This window comes from Tachypleus tridentatus, chromosome 6 (genome assembly GCF_004210375.1).
Source record: "Tachypleus tridentatus isolate NWPU-2018 chromosome 6, ASM421037v1, whole genome shotgun sequence".
In the NCBI taxonomy this organism is placed as follows: Eukaryota; Metazoa; Arthropoda; class Merostomata; order Xiphosura; family Limulidae; genus Tachypleus; species Tachypleus tridentatus.
In genome coordinates, this window is record NC_134830.1 from 94,867,072 (window position 1) to 94,879,455 (window position 12,384).

The window sequence follows — 12,384 nt, forward strand, 5'->3', positions numbered from 1 at the left end:
ACTAAATTGAGTTATAATAACTAAACGAAAACTGTATACTTCGCACCTAATTATATTGTCCAAAAGTCCAAAATTAATCAGAATTGCTAGTTCTTACTACATACACTTAAGCTTGGATGTGCGTTTTCTTTTAGCAAAGCCACATCGGGCTATCTACTGAGTCCAGCGAGAGAAACGAGCCCCTGATTTTAGCGTTGTAAATCCGTAGACATGTTAACACAAGAGTTCATAACTTCGTCCTGCACAAGGGCAATCACAGAAATATTTCCAAGAGGAACAAATGCATGAAATGTAAGTGGTGCAAATACCCCTCTTGCCCCTTCTTGCGGGCACCCGTGCACATCTAATACTATGTGAAGTAAATAATGTTATTGTAGCTTACAATCAACTAAATAGCCTAATTTCGTTACTTTGTTATAAACGAAATACTGAAAATAGACAGAACAGCATTACGTAGTATAGGGACTTAAGACAAATATACGGACAATGATCAAAAGATCTCTTACTAACGTAAACAATCCAAATAGTTAAAACATGATTAATGTAATCTGCACAAACACTGAAATATTAAAAGAAAGTAAAAAATCCCAAGAAATGACTAAGAAAAACATAATACACAATCGAATGCACGAAAATAACTTTACAAAAACGATTAACACATGGAAAATGTAAGTGAAAAAAAATTAGGGTAAACATTTGTAGTGTCAAACGATGCCGTCGCAATATGAACTGTAAGTCGAAAATACTGTAAAACAAGTAATGATAAAAAGGGAAGGAAATAGAGAAGGCTAATACTAACCCATCAAAAACAATGCAAAAAATGAGTTAGTGGGACTGACTGTCAAATGATAACGCTTCCACGGCTGAAAGGGCGTGCATGTTTGGTGTGACGGAGATTTGAACATTCGACGCTCGGATTACAACTCAAGCGCCCTAACTAACGGGTCATGTCGGGCCTCAAACATACCAATCGAAAGGGTTTTGTCCTCAGAATCCAAAACTGTAATTACACCTCGAAGCGTTCAAGAGATGACGGAGCTACGAGTTATAAATCTGTAGCTTGAGAGAGAGAAAAAAACAAAAACAAACTACGAGCCATTCTACAAGTCACTATGCCGCAGCTAAACATTCACACGGTCAAAATACTCGCGTAGACGTAACTTTATTTAACTACATGTAAAACACACAAAGTGTAGTAATAGCATTCCATAATAGTGTACAGAGTACGAAACAGTTATTAGTATCCGGTATACGACGTTTTACGGATTGAAACAAATAATTACAAAAATTAAAAATAAAACCCGTACTAAAACAAAAATTGGCTAAAAGGCGTTTATAAGTCTTTAAAACGAACCAAAACTAAATTATTTCAAAGCAATTATAAAGTTGTAATGAAGACAACCTTAGCTAATTATGCAGCAACATATAAATGCAACACGAAGATTATTTGTAAAATATTTACAAATAAAAACTAAAGCCGAAATCGAAGCCAGAAGCCACGTGATAACACCATCGTGCTGCATACTCATACCATTAAAAAGTGCTAATGATATAACATTTGTAGCGTTTAATTAATCAAGAAATGTTTCGGAGAGACAAGCCGAAACGTATTATTTACACACGTTCCAATTGCCACGAAAATTGCACTGTTCAAATCGGAAATACGTGTGCGTGCGCGCGTTAGAGAGAGAAAGGAAATTCAAATTTAACAAATTTGGAACAGGTGGGCTTGGCCGCCACTCTCACAATACTCACAGCCCAAAGGTTCGATACATGATTTTTGTTGTTGGGAGAAAAAAGGAGTAAACCACTTAATTTGGGTTCACAGTAACCCAAACGACATACTAACCAGTGGGTCACGACTTAAACGAAATCGTTTACATGAATTGAATAATCAAATTATTTATCAAGTTACTTTGAAATAAATTATTTTAATATATTTGATCTGTAACACTTTTTACTACATCTACACACTACATGTACATCCGCAGGTTCCTGAAAGTGTTTTGATTCAAGAGTAAAAACTAAAATTATGAGTAACAAATACTTTTATTTCTTGTTTTTGAAGTTCACATCATACTGTGTTATAGTTAACAAAGTGCATAATTCTTATCGTGATTCATAAAATGCGCACGTTTTAATAATGTCAAGACAGTCCAAAACACGTTAACGTAGTTTGTAACGTAATTTTAGCGAATACTGTCTGACAGACGACATCCCACTGGAGCTGTAAGTTAAAACTGGTGACCTCTTCAGGAGGTCTTCAGCCCCCTTTCGGGAAATAATCGTTTAGCATTCTTTACTATATCAAAGTACTAACTAAATATAAAAAATATTTTAAGCTATACTTAACATTAAATGAGTGAAGATTGGATTGTATTATGTTAATATGTGGGATGCCTTATTCATTTCAAACAAAGGGCGGTGATAGATTTTTGTTTTATTGGTATTATTTAGGGTTTATATCATGTCTTCAACTGGCCTAGAACAGCGAGTGTAAATTGGTTCAGACCTTTTTGATTTGAAGCAAAAGGGTCCTAAAGCACCATGGTTTTACACAAACATTATTGGTGGGGGCCTTGAAAAGGTGAAACATTTGGGTGCTATAATAAAAAGTTATTTGAAACAACTGTATCTTTTATTTTGTAGTAGTATGTTTTAAGTTGTTTTACTTGTCAAAATGCGAATTCATTATTTGAATATTCACCGTTTTTCTTTATGAATTATCTATGCGTATGTATGTGCATCCATATGAAAATTTTCTTGCTTGAACACCCTAGTATCCAAAAATATATCACAATATGAATAGTTCCATGGACTATTCAAAATGTCACCAGTCTTTCTTACTTTATTATTACTAACAAGTGTACCCAGTGAAATGCACAATGAAAGATTTACAAAGGTTAAAAAACATTATTATGATTCAAAAGTCACTATTTCATTTTATCTACATCTTCATTGAGGTTTGTGGTCATATATGCCCCTACAACCTTTATTCTTTCAGGTATTCTTTCTATTCCTGATGTCCCTCTCTTAGGTATTTTCTTTGACATAATCACACTTTGATTGGCATGTAAAATACAAAATAATATGTATAATTAGATGTCTTACACTAAACCACACTGTTGACAGATTTTATTGAAGTGTTTATATCAATAAATATTAAATCCCTCAAACGACTGATGAAATTGAAAAAGAAATTTTTAAAAATTAATATAAAAATGTGATTTTTTCTAAAATATATCAGCAACAATGTAAATATTAAAAGTACATAAGAATAAAATTACTCATGGCCACTGGGCTAGATTAATTAAACAATTCTATATACACTTTTTTTTAATTCAGTGAGTGGTGAGTGATATGTGATCTTAAAAAGTATCTTGATGTATAAACACTGTGAAAAAGAAGTATCTCAAACAATTGAAGGAATTTGAAAATGAAATGCAATAATAGGATTAATATTTTATTGATTAAGAATAAATAGTGTTTCTGATTTGTCTAAGTATGTCAGTTATGATTAACAGTACTTACTGTATGTATACACCAGTGCAATGATAAAAGAAACTGGTAAAACCCTAACAGTACCCCTAGTGGGAATTCCCACTGGTTAATTTTTGTTTATCCATCACTATAACTATGAAATTATGCATTTAAAAACGAATATTTTTTTGTTCCTGATACATCCCACATCACTCCTAGTTAATCAAACCATATTTGACAGGTCCCAATGAAAAAGCCTAAGAGCAGTTACAAGACACACACGAACAAACCTCTCTCAAATTATAGTAGGATTAGTAGCATGAAACATTCAGTAATTTAACTTCTGTACAACAGAAATAATTTTTGACAACTAGGTTCCATTGAGTAACAGTTGCAGCAGAGGATAAAAACCTACAAATGAATCTAGGTGTGATTTCCAATAGTTTCATCATAAATAATACAATACTTTCACTTTGTTTGCTTAAGTACATAAAGCTACAAAAGTTAATAACAATGTCATTCCTATAAAAACTAGGTGTTTCGCCCAAGTTCACAAGCACCAAGTACATTATAAAAGCTACCTTTTATATTTCACATTTTAACTTAAATATTCTAAAGGTTTATCAGTATACCTAAAAATCAAAGTAAAACAATTTTAAAGTGAGTAATTTGTACTCAAGTTTTCTTTGTTACTTAAATTTACCCTTAATCTTTTAGTTTTACAGTTCACCTTAACTATCCACAACACTAGATAACGTTAAAAAAAACCTCCATTCCGTAGAGTTCACTAAAACATGGTTATTTGTCATCCATGTGTTATTTCATTAAAACAACGTTATCCAACAGTTACCTTGCTAAAAAGGAACCACAGACAACTGAAAGTTAAACAACTAGTTTACTAAAAACTCAGTTTCACTGAAGTTTTCTAACATTATTGTTAAAAATCACCAAAACACAGCTCCAGAAGAAGTTACCCAACAACAGTTAGCCTACAAAAAAATACCTTTGCACATCTGAAAGATGTTGAAAAACAGGTAATTCAATAGTGTTGCTGTGATTAGAAGCAACATTAAAATTACACAAGCAAACTAAAATTACCTTTGATCGAACATACACAGTAATCCACCAAATCCACGAAATAATAGCGAAGAATCCTAGCAGCGATATCATTTTTCCCGCTAAAAGTGAAGTTGCTACCAGTCACAATTACGTTTAGTCTTGTGTTCCAAAACTTGAGTGGAGGCGAAACAAGCGTTTAAGCAAACGTTTGTTAATTATTGAGTTTAATTCCTATTATTGTACCTCGATACGAATGAGAAGCGTCTAAGCAAGACACGAGGGGTGTCAGTATATTTCTATCTAAAACCCGTATCTTCGTTGCTGATTTTCGTACACCTTGTATCTCTATCCAGAAAAAGTTTTCAAAAATTTATTTAATATCTAGGAGACAGAGAAGTTCCAACACTAATAATTAATTCTCTCCTAGCTTTGCTGTTGTAAAAATAAGTTAACCATTTTCACTTCTTCGCTTCAATAACAACTTTACAATCCCAGAAAATAATCATTAAGAACAAGTCTCGTTTCTCAATTACATTTCATGGAAAAAGGCTTAATCCGATAAACTGACTATTCTTGACCGTTTGGAGAAGATAAAACACTGTACTCACTAGTAGCGAAAAAAAAAAAAATCTATACAGCGATGATTTAATAGCGTTGTTCTGTTAGTTACTGTCAATCACTTTTGTTTTTATTTTCATCGCTTTGCCATACTGAAAATAATTTTAAAGCTGAACCTCAAGCGGATAACTTGTGTATTACAATAGTTACGAAAATCTCGTGAATGTGGTGAAGGCTAAAAATCTTTCCGTGCCCACATAATTACAGTTTGCAATGAATATCGGCTGTTACCAAAATTCGACTTCGGAAGTCTCGAATTCACATTTGCGTAAGACTTGTTGATTCTCGATCGTACAAAATATTAACTACATTCCACGAGCAACAGTCGTTTTCCTTTTGATATCTTCTTCACCAGAAGCCAAATTTGTGAGCTCACGTTTTAAAGCTGCAACTGGTTTTCTTCAAGGATATGTTACTCTTCATACAAGTCCCAGTTTTTGTTGTTCTATTGTTTTGTTTGCCTTGCGAGTTGTACTCACTTCAAACTGGCATGTATGAGAGAGAGACACACACATACACAATTTATAGACAGGGTTTCAAAGACATGTTAATAACAACCGGAAGTGACGAATAAAGCCAATCCACTCAGCATTCCTGATTTTATTCAGACAATCGTGCTTAGAAACACGTAAAACCATGGCCTTCCACCAGCCACGTACCTGTTGCGGTATTGTGACACCCCCAGGCTCTCAACAACTGCGCATGATGGCATACAAGCGTAAGACTTAAATGCTGTTACAAATGTTATGCCTTCGCAACTCGTTCGTCTTGTCAGTCAGTAAACTGTTAGAGATGGAATCTGCCGAGACTGGTCAAACTACCTTATAAAATAACAAATTCGATTCCCGGTAGTGTATACAAATATATTTCTTCACACAGTATTGTGCCCACACACCATACAGAATTCTATTTATATCCCGTACCATTATACCTGGAAGGGAGGGGGGGGGATATAACAACAACAAAATATAGATAATAGTGCAAGTTCAGAGGCCTTGAAAATGTTACGGTTTCTTCAGGTCGAACTAATGATTGGATGAGCTTCAAGTGTATACACTTGATGTCTCACGAAGCAGTTCAACGCACACCTGAGCATACATGTTATATTTCATGAACCACAACAAATAAGCGTCAGCAACATGGATATCAGCGAGAGATGGGCACTTGGAAAATAAAAACATAATTCTTTCTATACTTAATTTTCAATTCTAATAAAAGTCATCACGTTTATCAGCAGCTTCACTTAAAACCTCAAGTACCTGTCCTGTAGTCAAATACTGAAAAACGTCGCTACCACAACGGTTTCTCGATAATGAACATGACACTTCTCACTTAGGTCATCAAAACACAGGTGTGTTCCTGCCATCATCCTCCGACTTCTAACATAGTAAGATCAAGATCATCCTGTTGTTGCTTTCCGGTCATGCTGTTATCACTAACACCGACTCAGCGTGGTCGGGGTTCAACATGCTGCCAGTATTATACAGAGGAATACCAACGTCATAAACGTTGACATGACAATTTTATGTCATGGGTAAAATAACCCTATGGGATTAAGAACTGAAAAGATCAAATTAAAATTTACTATTACGGAGTATATATAGTTCCGCGTCTGTAGTATAGCTTAAACTAACATTAAAAATATTAAAACCATCTTATTTTCTTGACTAATTAAAAATTTTGAAGACGGGTCCCATCGCCCTTTGACTTTTTATTTTGCCCCTGAGGTGGATTTATATGGACGCTCATATGTCAGTTTCTTTATGCCTAGTCATTCGACGGTTGTAAAATTTTTCAAATGTGTAGAAGCAATCGTTTAAAGCCAAAACCTTACCAATCACAGATATTAATGGATAATATTATTACAACATTAAGTACCCCAATGTTTATAATGACTGGAAAATTAAATCAGCAACAGCATGATAACTGGTTAAGATCATTTTAAAAGAAAGTGGAATATGTGGCATAAAACCTTCATCAGTGCAGGTTGATTCATCAAAATACTGACCACATATTTCTTCTTCTTGTACTGTAATTTCACCATTTATTTACATTTCTCAGCTGTCTACAACTTAGATTAAATGCCAATCATATGTATAAAATATCACTGAAAATCAACATACTCAAACAATCGAGAGTGACGATATAACTAGAGTAATGACATCATTAACAGCAATTTTATTAGCAATATAATTTCCAGCTTAAATTCCTGTCAGTGAGACAAAAAACAAAAACAAAAAAACAGGGACAATAATATAATTATCTTCAAAATGGGAATGGAATTATGAGAAATCATTAGTATCAATATTGCATGAAATTACTGGCACAGTAAAACCTAAAGAAACAGTATTTAACCTTAAGCTGATGCATTACAAGATGATTTCTCTAGCAATTCTCAAATTAAAAATTTAATTTCTGCAACAAAAAGTAAATTGAGGAACGATGGTATAGTGCCCAGTATGGTACCATCATAGTATAATCTATATAAATTTCATGTCATATTTTTATTAATACTGAATTGTTGCATTTTTTCTTCATTATAGAAGTTGTGCCCAGTTTCATTCATCATGATCTATTGAAGTAATCCTAAATCATTGATTTCTGGAATAACCCCCTACCTTGTTTACTATCCTAGACTGTAATGAAAGACACTGGAATGGATTGTGTGGCAAATGTTAATATCTAAGACCAAGTAATTAAAAATGCTTATAGTGGTAGATCACATTTTAATAGAAAATATAAATATTATTTTACTAAAATTAAAGTTTTAAGTAGTTATTTTAATACACTTTAGTTCTACAGTAATTAGAATTGTAGTACTTTTAGATTTTATTATTGCAAATATAACTAAGCACAAAGTTATGATATTGAGCTTTATTTTAAACTGTTAGGCTCAATTTAGCATTCTTTCTTTTTACATAGCAGTAGTAATGCTACAAAGTCACAAGTAGGGTGACCAGATTTTCAGATATTAAAACTGGGAGCCCTTTGATGGAAAATTTTAAACAACTAATCAAGTAATTAACAAATATCATGAAGCAAAAATGAAATTTTTAATTACTTCATTGCTACTATGCATACATCTGTGATGAGTAAATTTTTTTTTTTAACAGTTCCTTATTGGCCAAGAGTATACCATAAATCTCTGAGCAACTGTCATTCATATTCTCCATTTAAGTTGTTTTAAATAAATGCTTCACAAATTGAATATCAGCCAAGGTCTTTACATGTCATTTGCAGCTGGTTGCTCTTCTTTTCTCTTTCTTCAGGCAGGTGTAAAATTACATATGCAATAGTGATATGTTTGACACAGCTTGCCTTATTAGGAGACTTCAAAGACTATGCTGAGTTAATCAGAGTTGTATGATAATTACATGATTTGTTGATTTGTGTTTCACACAAGTTCAAAAAAATTGTAGATTATTGATAAAATGAAAACTATTACAACATCAGAATAACATTCCACAAACCTAGATCTCTGGACAATCCAGCTATAACATACTAAAATTATAAAATATTAAGGTTTTGACGAGACACTACACAAAAGATTAGTTAAGGCAATTACACTGATAGGTGCTGGGGAAAGACTTCTTGACTGAATTATAGGGTTGTTGGATGGAAGAAAACAAAACTGTATGCTTGTTACTAGTGGTGTCTCATAGTTTAATGCTTGGATCTTTGCATTTTCTTTATATTAACAACACCAATAATGGCAAAATTAATATATTAATACAGTTACTGATGACATTAAGCTTTTTGGTATTACTAATTATGTTAAGAATATTGAGGTACTACAGAATGACTCTAAGTTGGACAAACATCTAACAACAGCCTTTGCTTATAAGAAGTACAAGGTAAGGCATTTGGGTTATCCTCTTTGGCTTGTATGTGCAATATATTTGGAAACCCACTCAGTAACATGCCTTTGGAACTAGTAGAAGCTAACAGAATTTTAGGGTATATTTATAGACATACTGATTACAAGTCTAAAGAAATAATTCACTCTATACAAATCACTTCTTAATCAAATTTTAATATGTTTAATTCTGACGAGTGCTGTACTAGGCTAATTCCAAAGATGCAAGGGTAGGATAGTTTTAAAAAGGTAAGTGAAGATCTCTCAACTTAATTTTCTCTTGAAAGTGATAAGTGCTCTTACAAAAAGTTTACAAAATTACCTAGAGAAATAGGATGAAGGCCTCCAATTCCTTTGTGCTTATGCTGAAGATAAAATAATGTAAAATAGTTATTAGGTTTGAGCAAAAAAAAGGAAAAGCTAAACTAAAAAGCTAAATTCAAGAGGAGAATCTGATGATTTGTTAAAAATAAAAAAAAATAGTGTGTGGCTTTAAGTTTTTAATTTTCCTAAAGGTGAGTGTACAAGACAGACTTAAAAGGTTCAACTTGCTGTTGTTGTTCCTGTGTTATATAATTTATTAAAAGATTTTGTTTATTCATAAATTTCAGCTTTTTCAAAAGATCAAGTGAAATTTACACTGTATACAATATTTGTAGTAGAAAGAAAGTGTCTACTTTAATATGTTCATTAAACAAAATCTTGCTACCACTACACTTTGTAGATATTTGAAAACAATAAAACTAATAATGTTACTTATCTTCTAATTTTGGAACAATAACAATTATTGCGAGGAAGAAATTCAACAGACTGAGGTGAATAACCCATTCTTTAAAAAATTACTCTGTGAAACAGGTCTGAATCTAGGACAAGGTAATAGTTCTGGTTTGAAATAACAATTGTTGTAAACACGCACATTCCTGATGCCACTAGCACAGACATATTAGCTGATAAAAGTACATACACAGGCAAACACCTAATTATAGCCATCAGAAAGTTAGTTGTATTTGTTAGCTACATTATAAAGGAATTATGGAACCATTTTTGTTTTAACTCTTCTGCCAAAGTGTACCTCTGCTTTAAAATCTGTAACAGGCTAAATGAAGCAAAAAACAAACTACTGTCCAGATTCATCACAACTTTAAAGGCATACAATTTTCTAGTCTCGCTGCATATTGTTATAAATTACAACTACGAATTTTATTCTGAAATGCTGTGCGTATGCAGCTTGAAAAAAAAGGGAGTTTTTTTTTTTTGTGTGTCACCAGCGGTTCAGCTTAGCTGGCTAGTTCTTTTATTGAACAAAAAGTCTCCTACACGGAGAATAGAGACAACATATACAACTAAAGTAGCATTTTTACACTGCTTTAAATCCATAATGAAATAACCCTGAGAATCTGTAAATGCCATATATTTTACAGCCAAACAATATTTTCAATCCACTTGTTAAAATTTAAAAAACTTCACCAGCTTAAGCATTTATATAATTAATAACACTGGAAATTTGGTCAATGTTATTTATTGGTTTAAATTTCAATCTTAACCTCCTTAATTCCCATTTTTATATTTAAGGTGAATTTCTGAACTAATAACAAGCAAACAAGTTTTATTCAATTCTACCTAGACACATTATCCTACAGGTGATAAAAGTTTAAAGGATGTGCTTCATAAGTATACTTCACCATTAGTATACTGTTCAAAACCCTAAAACAGCAGTCAACGAACTTAAGATTAACAAAGTTAACATGTATGCAGATAGATGTACATATGCCAGCTGCAGTTCATCCTAATAAACCTTTTCATTTTATTATTATTAATGTTTCATAGAAAACAAGCCATTGCGTATGACTGAACATGCAAGTAGCCAAGTTTCATACTTGAAATAAGATACTTAATATTTGACCTTGAAACATTTTCATGGTTGGTCAAGTATGATAATAAATGGTTTCTCTTGGAGAGTTTTCTTTTTTTCTATTTGAATTAATATTTCCCAGAAAGAAAAATATAACAAGGTTCAATAAGAGAAACTCAACAACAGAATAAATAATGGTCTTACAGCAAAAAGGTTTCAGAAAAAGGGATTCAGCTAACAAGGTAAGTTAAAAAATACATTTTTCACAATGTAACTGTGTTGTAAATATGAAACTTTTTAAGTCACCAAAATATCCGTTTTGATGAAAATAAACTTTAGACTGCATAAATGGAGATAGAGTGGACATTAAGTATTTTTCAAATCTACAGGGATATGTCCCTATACTAAACATAAAAGTCATGAATCACTAGGCATCTTACCAACATTCGTAAAATATACAAAAATATAAACAGTTGCTGAATGATAACACATTATCCTCATCTTACTTGCACCAATACATTTTGGTGTAGGTAGAAATAATTTGAATGATTTTGAATTACACACCATACTATTATCCTCTATCTGAAAAGCAGCACACGGTTCATGATCGCATGCCTTTCCACAATCATACCTGTGTGAAGCAGCGCATGTTTCGTGTACACAAGCAGGCTAGCCGCAACTGGGATGAACACATTGCGCTGGAAATCCTTTGATACTCTTTACTGGAGGAGTCTGGGTACATTTGTAGCTGCAGGCTCAGTTGGTCAAACTGTTGCTGTTCCTCTGCCATGGCATTCTGGAGGCTAGTCACCAGGTCCAAAAGTTCCTGAATAAACAGAAAGACAATATTTTCACATCTTAAAACATTGCAAGACAGGAAATGAGCGAATCTAGCATATGATTGATGATGATGTTTCACCATAACATCATTTATTTGCAAACTAGATTGTCTTGAAAACAGATTATTAGAAAGTAAAAAATTATGTTAAGTCAGCAAAATCGTAAAGCTAACATTCAAATGTATGTGTAACTCATTTTAAAGAAATGAATACATATTTCACATGGATAAAAGGTTTAGCTACAAGATCTACTTTATGCTAATTTTGTTAATTATGTACAAATTTGAAGTTAGGGTATTTATTACTTCTGGTTGGTTGGTTTGGGTTTTTATGGTGGAAAATAACTATGGTATCTGCACCAAACATCCAGATAAAGTTAAAAATTTAAGTATAATTAGTAAAATTCATAAAAGGACATTAAGGTAAAACAAAAAGTTTAATTTTTAAATTAAAAACAAAAAACAAATAGCATTAAATCCAATTTTTACATCTAGTCTGTAGCAGTAAGAGAAAAACTACAGTAATACAAGTTGTTAGGGGTTACAATTACACTACAGAAAGTATCATAACTCGCTAGGAAAACTAACAGGTAAGTTCAAAAACCACCATTAGTCACCTAAAATCAGCCTTTCCAGTCCTGATTGAGTTATTTGACATTATGCCCATTTTCAGAGAGTAAT

The 12,384-nt window shown here is 32.5% G+C and overlaps 1 pseudogene across 1 annotated transcript in view; it reads right to left on the bottom strand.

Annotated features, from left to right (window-relative positions):
* The window catches only part of LOC143253081 (uncharacterized), a 146,761-nt pseudogene that overhangs the window by 43,930 nt on the left and 90,447 nt on the right, over nucleotides 1–12,384 (bottom strand). The window contains exon 4 of the transcript XR_013029362.1: nucleotides 11,497–11,691. The product of XR_013029362.1 is annotated as an uncharacterized LOC143253081 (transcript). The remainder of the gene's footprint in view (nucleotides 1–11,496; nucleotides 11,692–12,384) is intronic.